This window comes from Genypterus blacodes, unplaced genomic scaffold (genome assembly GCF_046128005.1).
Source record: "Genypterus blacodes isolate CSIRO-AG114 ecotype Tasmania unplaced genomic scaffold, CSIRO-AGI_Gbla_v1 ptg000040l_1, whole genome shotgun sequence".
NCBI classification, from domain to species: domain Eukaryota; kingdom Metazoa; phylum Chordata; class Actinopteri; order Ophidiiformes; family Ophidiidae; genus Genypterus; species Genypterus blacodes.
Genome location: NW_027466853.1, coordinates 2,046,935 through 2,057,355, shown reverse-complemented (window position 1 = coordinate 2,057,355; position 10,421 = coordinate 2,046,935).

Here is a 10,421-nt window from a genome sequence, read left to right as displayed (position 1 = left end):
AACATTAAACACACAAAATGAATGGTCATGATCCTTATGTTATTTCAAAAAAGGCCATAAAAATACGCTGTGGACTGTGTGTCTGACTGTGTGTTAAACATTTCAACAGAAGCTTTGTGTTCAATATAGTTTGGCCCCTGAGGGATGATCAAAAATCAAAATGGCCCCGGTAGGATAAAGGTTCCCCACTCCTGGCTTAGGCCATCACATGTGATAAAGAGGAATTTGAATGAAGGACTTGACTGTAGCTCTTCTAGTTGTGGATACAGTTACAGGAAAATTAAATGCAAGCAGAAACCTACATTTTAATCAGCTTGCATGTAAACAGTTGTACACAACAGATTTGCACATGCAGGACAAGATTTGAATGTAAAATCACTTTTGTGGCGTGAAGTCTTTTCACGCTGTTTTGGCCAATCCGGTACAAGCTTAATATTTGTCAGAAATAGAGCATGTCATCTGTTAGTTAAAATAGAAATTAACATGCTTGAAGAGACAGACATGCCAGGAAAGGTGGCACCAGAAAGGTTAGCCCATCAGTTTAATGACTGTGTTTACTGGACAGTGAATATCAAGCTGATGGTGAAGCTACAGCTGCTTTTACTTGTGGGGTGGAACTGGCCACTGCCTGCTGGATGGGGATTAACTTCACTAGGACCCAATGAACTGCCTTTATTTGTGTTGTTCCCCTAACTCCTTTCTCACTCCCATTTCACTCCTTTCATCCCATGTACTGCTCCCCTTTGGATTCTATCTAATCTTTTCTTTCCTCCCTCTTCTCTGTAGTTCCTCCTATCATTCTAAATGTCATTTGTATTGCATTAGCTGTGTAGAAAATACGCAATTTCATGTAGCAGATATTGATTTAGAAAAGAGGGAGTCTGAAGAATAGAATTCCTGAGGCTTGTGTGACCTGATTCTGCAGTTGTGTGTGTGTGTGTTTGTGTGTTTCTCCATCTTTAGCAATGTGTACAAAGGCTACAACTGGGCAGCAGTTTAAATGGTTTACAGATATGCTTGGGGTTGCTGGTATTATCTTTTGCCTATTGGTTAACCTTATTACTACAGAGGATTAGGCTGTTTTAAGATCACAGCATAACATAGCTCAGGTTTGGCTATTGCTGAGCTGTTGCCAAAAAAGCTATGCTTTATCCTTTAAAAAAGCTCAACTACATTAAATCCATCCATTAGATTAAATGAGTAAATATTTGTGTGACAAGCTGCAGGGAACTGGACACATTTTCTGCAATGTAGTAAAACACATCAGAAGAGAGCTGATCAGAGCAATCTAATCTTTTCATTATAGATATGGATTCTCTTAGTAAAGCATTAGAAAAGGTAAATGGCTTTCTTACTATTTTAATACAACAGTCTACAGTTTTAATGGTTTGTAAGGTCCTTCTCTACAGTAAGCCATAATGTTTGCAGTTATCTTGCAGATATTAATGAGATGTTAATAAATTGATTTTGGTGATTTGATATATTAAGTGGTTGAAACATCCTCAACATCAGCCTGATGAATTAAATAGCTAACAATAATTCAAGACAAACACTAACCCTAGTGGGTTGGCACACTATCTGTGACTTGCTTGTTTGGGAATTCAAGTCAACCAAAACACAAATAACATCAAAGTTGTCATTCCCTAAAATGTATGACTACAAACTTATCATGGACTTTATGGAGAAGGTTGAAAACAGAAGTCAAAATTAAGTAAGTAAGTAAAGAAAAGCAGGTAAAAACAACAGACACCCCTATTATATATATTAGGCCGCTAGATGGGGAATTGATGCTCGAGTGGTATAGAATTGGCAACAGCCCACAGGAAGAAATAAACTCGGCATGTGTGTCTCTTCTATTCATTATCACAGGTCAGTAAATATGCCTTTACAGTGATGAACATTCATAGAGTTTAAGAGATGAATGTTGATTGTTGCAGATGTTCAAAGAAATGTATATAGGGATAAAGGGCTTTAGATTACATTAGATTGGATTCAACTTTATTGTCAATGAGCAAGTACAGGTACAAGCCAATGAAATGCAGTTAGCAGACAACAAGAAGTATAAAAGTGTACTATTATATTTACAGAATACAGAATATATACAGAATAAACTATATACACTATATATACTATATATACTAACTATAATTATAAATTAATAAATATGTAAATAAATAGTGCAAGGAGTCTGATCAGTGCAAAACAGAAAGTTGTGCAAATGGCAGTGGAGTGCAAGATGATGCTAGTGGGAGGATGGAGTCGACCGGGGGAATGGAGTAGAGTTCAGCAGGGTCACCGCCTCGTGGAAGAAACTCTTCCTGAGCCTTCTGGTGCGAGAGCAGAGGCTTCTGTAACACCTGCAGGATGGGAGGAGGGTGAAAAGTTTATTTTGGGATGGGATGAGTCTTTTTTAATGTTCCTAGTTTTGCCCAGACAGCGTCGACGGTAAATCTGTTTTCGATGCTGTCCAGTTGTGTACTGGTGATCCTTTGGGCGGTTTTCACCACCCGCTGGAGTGCTTTCCGGTCTGATGCGGAGCAGTTGCCATACGATACAGTGATACAGTGATACAATGAGAATGCTCTCAATGGTACAGCGGTAGAAGTTCACCAGGATCCTGTGACAAAGGTGAGCTTTCTTAAGGCACCGAAGAAAGTAAGGGCGCTGTTGCACCTTTTTAACCAGGGTGGAGGAGTTTATGGACCAGGTGAGATCATCAGAGGTGTGGATGCCAAGGAACTTGAAGCTGGGCACACGCTCCACTGCAGCTCCGTTGATGGAGATGGGGGTGTGTGCATGGCTCCCGGCCCACCTGAAGTCCACGATGATCTACTTTCTTGGTGTTGAGTGCCAGGTTGTTGTCAGCACACCACGTGGTCAGGTGCCGTACTTCCTCCCTGTAGGCCGTCTCATTGTCGCCTCTGATCAGGCCTATTACCGTGGTGCTAACTCTGCTAACTCTCTAACACTAACACACCTGTGTAGTGTGGAGTAGTGCATTGCGAAAGTTACAAGAAACTTGTGAATTTACAAAATGCACTTAATACATTACCAACGTAATGAAATGTATTTATATTGACATATTTAATGTCAAATCTGCCAAATACTTGACAAAGTATTTCAGTAATGTAGTTCAAAATGGCGACTGCACAATGTGTCTGAGCATGCTGGACTATGACAAAATAAAGCAGGAAACAAATAATGCATGATAGAGACCATTAAAACCATACATCCAACAAAAATATGCTAAGCATTGTAAAAAGCATTTTCTCTGAACTTCCCAGGGGCTCCATGATGCAAGATGGAACACTGTAGCCCAACACAGGGTGCGACTAACTTCAACTAGAAAAACTTGATTTAAAACAAATTATAATGAATCATTATGTCCTGTGGGAATCTCTTTAGAGGCATTGTCAACACTGCGTTCAACACCTGTTTGCAATGCTGTTTTATGGAGTTTATACAAAGCCAATTCTGTGGGAACAGCAAACTGCAACTCCAGTGTGGCCCCTTACCCTGGCATGCAATTCACAACTGCCTTACTGTGACTCTACAATGACAAACAGAGACTGGCTTCAAGTGACAGGTCTGTACGTTGAAAGTTAAAAGGAAGTTATAGTACAGTGAAATTTTCACCTTTGTAGAAAGTTTTGTCAACATAAATCTATGATGCTTTCAGGCTCAGCTGTTGAGTTTTTGTTTTTTTACTGAAATTATACTCACTTAATCTACCCTTGCGTGGTAAGCAACACAATGGAAATATGTTCAGTATTCATCTATGACTTCAATTTGAATACAAGGCTCCTTTCAGGTCAGCATGTACAGTTTGCATGGTGATGTGTGTGGTCACAGGACACCCACCTAGCCTTGTCCAATGTGATCATATACAAACAGCCCGGGACATGTGATGGCAGAAGTCTAATTTTTCACCAGCCAACAAACCTAGCTTACAAGTCAATCAGTAAAGGATCCCAGCCGCAGGCAAAAACTAGCAGGCTGCTCCCCCTCTCTTAACCATCCCAAATTAACGAGTTTTTTATCTTCGTTAGATGGAATATGCTGGCAGAAACAAGCCTCCTGAGCCACAACAGGCAACCACAGCAGCTGAGGCTGCCTCCAGTGTAGAAAGGAGTACTTCTCCTAACACAGCTATGATCCGCTGCCATAAAGCCTCTCCCTGAATGCTGACATATGATGCAGAGAGACTGAAGTAATGAGCATTAAAAGGTTTGTCAGGAGGAGGAAATTGGCCCAGCAGGCGAATAAGAAGTAAATGGCATTTAGAAACTGCTGTATGCATGGAGAGACAGCTGCTTCCAAGTACGCTGGAATGTTTCTTTTTCAGAAAGTGCCCCATTTCCCCCCACTCACTTTGTTTTCATTGTATTCTGTGTGGAGGAGAGACACATACAGCCACATTGTCCAACCATACTGAACTATGTTTTCATTAAGAAGTGGTTTTGTCCCTTTCAAAATGAATCCCAAATTCATACATTTCAGAAGTATGTTACATATGCCTCTAAAATTTGAAGGAATGGTGTCTTTGAAGTTGAAACACATTGAAATTCCAGTCGAAATACGGTAATTTTGTAAAATGCTTCAAAATATTTAATCAGTGATAATAATTTATGCAAATAGAAGCCATCCTTGGAATTGTATGCCACACGTTTGGTCCTAGATTTCTGTGGATTACAGTTGGGTCAGAAGATCGATCGATTCAGTCATGGGTTTAAGTTTTCAATCAGACACTGTTTTATCAGCTTTGACACATATAGACAGGATTGATTGGCAGCCCGGCATGTGTTCCTATCCATGCATAAAAAATGAGTAATGTTGGGAATGTCTGAGATTTGTGTGCACATTTGCACCAACAACAATGTTCATGGAGTCATTGTTTGCTTTGCGTGTAAATACTAAATGTGTCAATGGTCAAAGCTTTTAAAATCAAGGTGTAACTTTGGCTCTCAACACGTTTTCATCTCAAACGTCATTCCTTTCCAACTGGCTCTGACATGCCTTGATTTGTGGGTGGTGTCAGGGCGCTTGGACCCCTTCATACTTGCTATGCAAGTATAGTCTAAAGAACCAATAGTTATGGTATAAAAAAGGGCTCCTAACGATCGTAGTTACACGATTAGTTGATCTACAACAATCTGTCTCGTTAATATTTCAATATTTTCAGATCCTTTTTATTTTATTTTATTTTATCATTTTATTTTGCATTTTAGGCAGTCCAGGACAGGGTTGTGTGAATGCGGGGTTGGGTGGGGTTTCTGGGCAGGATGTCCTCTCTCTGTTTTTTTCTTTTTTAACTCTCTCTCTCTCTCTCTCTCTCTCTCTCTCACAACCTATGATGCGATTTTTACTGGCCTACTTTGCTGTTTGACATCATCCTGTGAGATCTGTATGTACCCTTGCAAATCCAGTCTACTTATACTCTACCTCAGGGTCTATGTATAAAGTTCAACAACAATGGTAGTGATAACTCAGCCTTCCTCCCTTCTCTCTATCTCTCTCTCTCCTCTTTCCCCTCTTTCTATAAAAAAAAATTATCTCCAAAATGCATAATAACTGTATGCACAATGTCATGTACAATGTTTGCTTCATTAAAAACAAATTGCAAAAATATATATATATATATATTGAAATATTTTATTGAATAATTTTGAAAACAAACAAATGTAAAATATATATATATATATATATATATATATATATATATATATGCACTGCATTATTCCAAAACAAACAGTAGGCCTGTTTTAACTGATACTCTGTTTTACAGTCCAACATAAAATAAGCAAGTGCTTATTCAATTCATAGTAGAAATGATTGAGTGCAATCTGCATTTAGCAATCAACAAGACTAATGAATGAGCCAATGTAATATTCAAGTCACTTCCAGAAGGAATAATTGTGCCTCAAACCTCAAGTTGAGCAGCCAACATAAAATCACCTTGCAGCAATTTGAGTAAGATAACTTTCATTTGTTCATATTGCGCATCCCTGGTAGAGGCTCCTCTTGTGAGTCCCTGGTATGTTACCTGTATCAGCTGATAAAGTAGAGCAGCTCTTCAGCTGACAGGTGCATTTTAGAACATGTAAGGTGCTCCTCTCTTTTGTATTATTTTACGAAATTTGATCCCACAGAACACACAGAAAGAGATGTCCCTGCCCAGGTTTAAATACCTACATTCCTACACCTACAAGTCGGCAAATCGCCAGGTAAACTCAGCGCTCAGTACGTACAGTTTTTGCACTATATATCCGCTGGCCATCTCTAATAGACATTTGATATGATCTCGCGGGCCTGAGTTTCACACCCCTGCTCTAGGAGGATGTGTATACACAAATCAGATCCTACCTGTGATATCTGCTCAACATTCACTCTGTCCTTGAGGGATATGAAGAGTTATGAAGCTTATTTCTGATCGTGCCAGAGCCGCATGTTCCATGTACATCAGAGCCATGCCTCCAATTTGTATATTCAACCCGTTAAGCAGCTTTCACATTATTCACCTGTCAGGATAGCTGCCACTGTCAACTTGTGTAACTAACTGACAGACCACCAAATATGTCTGCTTCATAATGGTTGTCTCCTGCATTGGCTGGTTTGAGTGATTTGGCTTTGTTTTGCCATTGCTTGTATCCTCTATCTGGCCCGGATAGCAAAATTAATCCGGCCCATATTTATAATGCACAAGGAAAAATAAATAATTGAGCCACTTACCCTTCATAAGCAATTCTGGCTCCTAGTAATGTTCAAGAGTTATCAAAGATCTGTGAAAAGATTATTTGTGAAATTAAGAGTTCTCAACAGAAAATTCTACAGCTGCAGTGTTCCTGAAAGCCCTGTGCAAAGGCAAGCATTTTCAACAAAAGGATGGCGAGTATTGTGCAGATGGAGGTGAAGCATGTTGTGCACAAAAGTGCTGAAGCAGAGCACCAGGAGCGTTCCACTCTGCTGTGACAGCCACGCTCCAAACTGTAAACAATAAATTGGAGCAAATAAATGCCATGTCAAACCGCTGCCTACGATAATTTATTGTGCTGAGGTGGTTGAGGGCAGCAGAACACATGGTCAAAGGCTGAGGTCAAGGGGAAGTAAATAAAAGTTTAATCATTTCTCATTTACTACTGTAACTACCAAAAAAATTCTCTCTGACGGAGTTCTGTCATGCATGTTCCTCTGCACCCTCTGTCTTTTCTCTGGCTTCCATTTCCTCAACAGGAATGCAACGCAATGCAATGCAAGTAGTGCAACAACAAACTAAAACAGTTTATTCCGCGCCCCGGCCCCCCCTCCCCCCACACCTTATATATATGTGTGGGGGGAGGGGGGGTCTATAGATATATAGATATATAGCCCCCCCCCCCCCCCCCCCCCCGCTAGGAGGCGCGACCCCCACTTTGGGAACCACTGAACTAAAACATGTCACACTTTGGCCATAACCAGCTGAATGGTGTCACTGGGAGCTACAGGTAGCCCTCTGCAGGCCTACAGGCTGCAAGGATGTAACGCTAAACCACATTTGTGCAGTGGCGGTGCATCTGATAGGCAAACTTGGCAGCTCACTAGGGCAGCAAGTGGAGTGGGGGGCAAGCTCCTGTCATTGGGTAAGACCCCTGGTTTGTACTTCTCTTTTTCCCATGCTACTGGTAACATGCTGTTCAAACAACGCACAGAAGTCAATGTCGAAACTTTATTATTATCAAGGAGTCAAATCGTAAAGAGTAGGTAATCATTAGTCCAGCCAGGAGTCCCTTGTATTTCCCCCACGCACCAGCACCTCATGGTATCATCATCCAGGGGAAAGCCTCCCCACTTCTGTGTGATCCAGTTGGTCGGATCTGGCTCCTGACAAAGTGCGATCCCACTTTGTAGGGAGCCAGCTGAGTCACTCTGTTATTGCAGGCAGTTACTCGATAGCGCTTGCCACCCTCAATTGTGCTCCACCCTGCGTTCTGCCGCTGTCTCATCTCGTCCAACTCCCATTAAGCCCATCACACCTGTCTCATTACACACACCCACTCCTCTCCCCTAGGTGCCTCTTATTAACCCTGTGCAGCTAATCAGATGGCACGATCTTACAGGTGATTTGGGAAGAGAAACAGACCAACACACACATGTACATACAGCTTTTTACATACGTCATTTTGACTTGTCTGGAGGAATTTTCGCTGACGTTGGAGCAGCCTGCAATGTGATTTTCCACTTTGATTTTGAGTATGGTTCTGAATCCAGACCTCCATGGGATGTTAATTTTGATTTACATTGATCATTTTTATGTTATTTTGTTCTCAACGCACTCTACTGGGTATTGAATAACGATTTACAACTGCAGTATTTCATTAAATGAGATCTAAGATGTGTTGTTTAAGTGTTCCCTTTATTTTTTTGAGCTAACCCTAACCCAAAGGTGTGCTAAGGTGTGCTAAGCCGAGGCCAGATGGGAAGGGGTTCCGTATCCGTATCCGTCCACGTGACCGGGACGGTGAACGTGAATAGAAACTGGAACGGCGCTGACTTGATTGAACAAACAATAGAACAAACATTTTTCATATAATTTTACCTTTTAATTTGTAAGTTTTACTGTAACTTTACTGCATCAACGTTTCCTGGAGAATGTTTACGCGTCAGATACACAAGACACCGGAATTCCTGTGAAGTGGTTTGAACTATCAAAAGTTTGTCAATGGGACACAACAAAATATCAAGGTCTTGTCACTACAGGGGAGTTTTTCCTTGCTGCTGTCGTGAAGTGCTTGCTCATGGGGGAATGTTGTTTTTATTAAAACATGTATAGTGCCTTGAAATAACCATTGTTCTGATGTGGCACTATATAAATAAAGTCCAATTAAATGGAATTGGAGTCAGAGGTGTGAGAATGGAGTCACCAGAATCCTCAGCTGCCAGTCATCATCTAATCGTCTGCTCTTTAATAAAGCCTGGCCCACCTTGTCAGATAATCCAGACCTCAACTAAGGCAACATGATCCAGAGTGGGGGAAACCTTGTCGTCCAACCACAATATTACTTTCCTACCCTGATTTAGAAACTGCTCAATCACAGTGGCCCTGACAATTGCAAATAGTATTATTATAGTACCATTAAATAGCATCCAAAGGTATTTTGCATTTTGTTGTATTCTCATGTACGATGACGATAAAAGCTATTCTATTCTATTATAAAATGTGAAGATGCAACTTCAAAGTGCAAACCATGCCTTCATATCAAATGGGGTTCCTCTGAACTCCAGTCACAAACTTAAATTGGACATTTTGGGAAGTTTGGCTGAGCATATCATTAGGTTCTAAGCATATCCTTCAAAGTTGAAATAGAGTCCGTTGCTGAAGCTTTCATCAAATCACATCCATGTTTGAGAGAACAAGGATCTTTTAGTGGTTTCTACGGATGGAAAATAAGCCTCAAGTACAAGAATGGCAAACTATAGGACAAGCATAGAAACTTGGGGGGGCCAGAACGCAGCATTATTTCCCTCAAGCACAGACCTGCAGATAGATGTCATCCTGTTTATGGAGTCAAAAAACCAAGGAAGGCAGAGGTAAATTTATGTCCTTCCTATTCTGCGCAGGACAGCCATAAGGGTGAAAGATTGGCATTGTTATCTAGAGCCACGAAGAGATGATTATAAAAATGTGAAAGAGAAGATTTGGAAGACCTTCCTACCTGCCTACCAGGAGGTCGTCAGAGACAAGCCCGTGATCATCGAGTACAAGATCAGAAGGTAACTGCTTGCAAAATACCAGTGCCGTATTGGATTTTTGTCATTATATTATTATTTGCATATTGTGATAGAATTATACTACTGTGTAAAATGTAAGCATAGCACAGGAAACACTTTTGAGTTGTTTAGAGCACGTTCTGCCTTTTATACTATCTTGTGGGAGCATCTCTGTTCAAGTCTCTTAGTACTTACACTTTAGGACAGTGACAGGGTTGTACTGAATTTAGAAATATGGCATAACATAGAAAAACCTTTTATGAGGTCTTACTATTAGGTTGAATGATTCAGTAGCTACCATTAATATGTTGTATTTCTGGGCATTATGTCTTATAGGGGCCCCAAAGACTCCCAATGCTATCTCTTTTGGAATATTAACCCTTTCATGCCCGATGTCCACTTGAGTGTAGTCCGCTGTAGTGGACATTGCGCGTCAGTGACTACAATTCATGCAAGAATTTTTCTTCTTGAAAATGTTTCATCTACAGTAACTTTTTAGGATATAAATAAATGTTTTCAGATTTTATTAGAATAAATTAATTATAATTTATGTATGTTGTAATGTTTATATCAAAAAAATTATCATTTTATTCATTGATTTGTTAAATACACACATTTTCTGTTTCTGTTCCTCAGATGCACAATGTCCACTTAAGTGGATATTTCAGTAACTCCTT